The sequence below is a fragment of the Ovis canadensis genome, chromosome 10, assembly GCF_042477335.2.
Source record: "Ovis canadensis isolate MfBH-ARS-UI-01 breed Bighorn chromosome 10, ARS-UI_OviCan_v2, whole genome shotgun sequence".
Taxonomy (NCBI): Eukaryota; Metazoa; Chordata; class Mammalia; order Artiodactyla; family Bovidae; genus Ovis; species Ovis canadensis.
Window position 1 is genome coordinate 68804770 of NC_091254.1, and position 2723 is coordinate 68807492.

General features: G+C 46.9%; 1 non-coding gene across 1 annotated transcript; it reads left to right on the forward strand.

The window, feature by feature from the left end:
- Window positions 1-2395: 2395 nt before the first annotated feature.
- Window positions 2396-2499, forward strand: LOC138447013 (U6 spliceosomal RNA). The gene has a single exon (XR_011259650.1). It is a non-coding gene; the product is annotated as a U6 spliceosomal RNA (small nuclear RNA).
- Window positions 2500-2723: the final 224 nt, after the last annotated feature.

The window sequence follows — 2723 nt, forward strand, 5'->3', positions numbered from 1 at the left end:
AAACTCCCCAGGGTTTCCAGATTCTTCACCAGCTTGATTTCCTTCATTTATACTCACTATAGTTTTTAGTGCCTCCTTTTAATTGGGTACAAATTAATGGCAATTAAAGAATTAGACCTTATCTCAGAAAATACTTCCTAGTAAGCACTTCCTTGGCCCAATCACTTCTTTTAGCTAAGTTAAAATGCTGCATTAGTAGTAAGTCTTCTTTCCTTACAGATACGAACAAACAAAATATTCTTATTGAAGAGAGTATTCATGATACGGTTTATTAAACTTTTTTCTCCTTCTTTTGCTAGCAGATTGTTGTAAATGTGCTTTTATCTCACATGTCATGCTAGAGGAACCAAGACCTCAGAGAAGAAGAAAGCATGTTTATGAAGACCCTGACTGCCCAAAGCTCTCTCCATGCTGCAGATGGTGTGGGAGGGTGGCAAGGTTAACTCACACTGTGTCTCGGTCTGTTCAGATGCTCAGATACACTAGTGCTTACCCAGCTTCTCTCCTCTATAAAGAGCAAGGGGTCTGTGCCTTCAACTTGAGGGGTGTGGGGGGCAGAGGCTGACACTAGCAGACACGTGAGTCCTGGGTGTGCCCTGGCTGGCACTTCATATTTCTGCTGTATGCTGACTCCATCAGGCAGCTGGGCGTCCTGCACATGTGCTTTATTCTTCTGGCTCCTGGGAAAATCCTGAATCTCCATCATGTCCACTATCCAGTTCCCTGGCTCATGAGTCACCTGCAGCGCTGACCCCAGGACTGGTCGACTGTGCATCAGCTCAGCTTCTACAGCGTGGAACTGAGAAAACCTCAAGAGCACCAGGAAGACCTTGTTCTGTCCGATCACACCTCACCTCCCTTCTCCTCACAAGGCTCTGGGTGGAGCAGACTCCAATCAGAATTCCAAACAGGGGAGTGGAGCGTGGGCCTCCCCCCGATTGTCTCCCCTATCACTGACAGCTGGGTAAGCCCAGTGCCCGCCACCTCCTCACTGCACACCACTGCCACCCAAACCAACCCAGGAAGGGAAAACAGGTCGACACCTCCCATCTCTCTCACCCACCTTCTCTCTCCTTCTTCCCACTGTCTCCTGAGGTCACTGTCTTCCACTACATCCTTTCCTAGTCTATACTCCTTTACCTGACGCTATGATTGGACCTGCTAAACCTGCCTGTGCCATGCTGTGCTCAGTTGGGTCTGACTGTTTGTGACCCTATGGACTGTAGCCCATCAGGTTCCTCTGTCCATGAGATTCTCCAGGCAAAAATACTGAAGTGGGTTACCATTCCCTTCTCCAGGGGATCTTCCCAACCCAGGGATGGAAGCTGAGTCTCCTTCATTGCAGGCAGATTCTTTACCATCTGACCCACTGGGGAAGCCCTATCTCCCATACAGGCTCTGGATTTTTTCAGGAAGGACCCTTGTTGATTTTGGTCTCTTCATCACTTAGTACAGCTCCTAATATCCAAAGGGGCAGCAGAGCCTAGCCTAAGTTCTGGCTGGGTTCAGATTTTGGTTCTACTGGATTTATGTGATTTTGAGCAAGTAATTAACCTCTCTGTGCTTAAATCCGCTTACCTATTAAGTGGGGAGGATAATAATAGCTGTAATTACTATTATTGAACAGTAATAGAGATGTCCAGGTGGCAAAGTGGTAATGAATCTGCCTGCCAGTGCAGGAGATGCAGGATACACGGGTTTGATCCTTGGGTCATGAAGATGCCCTGGAGAAGGGAATGGCAACTCACTCCAGTATTCATGCATGGAGAATCCCATGGACCGAGGAGCCTAGCAGGCTACAGTCCATGGGGTTGCAAAGAGTTGGACATGACTGAGCAACTAACACACACACACACAAATACCGTATTTTCTAATTAACATGTGCATGTCGTAAATGTCTGTGAACTGTACTGAAGGCCAGCAGCTGCTCTCTAGTTTGCTCTGCATTGGAGAAGGAAATGGCAACCCACTCCAGTGTTCTTGCCTGGAGAATCCCAGGGACGGGGGAGCCTGGTGGGCTGCCGTCTATGGGGTCGCACAGAGTCGGACACAACTGAAGTGACTTAACAGCAGCAGGAAACCAGATGGTTTTGGAAGTCACAGAGGATAAGGGTAGTGACTTCTGCTCCCAGACACAATTATTCTACAGGCTGTGATGCTCCATGTCACACACAGAGGGTTTATCAAATCTCCAGTGTTTGCAAGGACTGTGGAGCCTGTGTGCACCACTGCTTCTCACGTAGATCTCACAACAAAGGTACACGTTTAATCTGAGCCCCTGATTCAACTCTCGCTTGATGCTGAGGGCTCCCAGAAGGCCCAGGAGGATGAACAGGTGAGTTGATAGCAACACACTGGTGGAGTCCTGGCCTCTGCATCAGAAAACAATACTAAGGTGCTTGCTTCAGCAGCCTGTATACTAAAATTGAAACAATACAGAAATTATCATGGCCCCTGCTCAAGGAAGACATGCAAATTCATGAAGCATTGGGTATTTTTTGGTAAATCAACGATAGTTAAATAAATAAGCAAACAAATGAAAAAGAAAACATCTCCAAGACTTGTGTAATCTTACGGAGTCACCTCACCTGCCTAAACCTCAGTTTCCTTATGGAAATTAGATGAAATAAAACGTGAATATTCATTTGTCAAGCACTTAATGATGTACAAAAGCAGGAGATTTGCTAATTACCCCCATCAAAAGCTCCTCAAAGCCCAGAGGA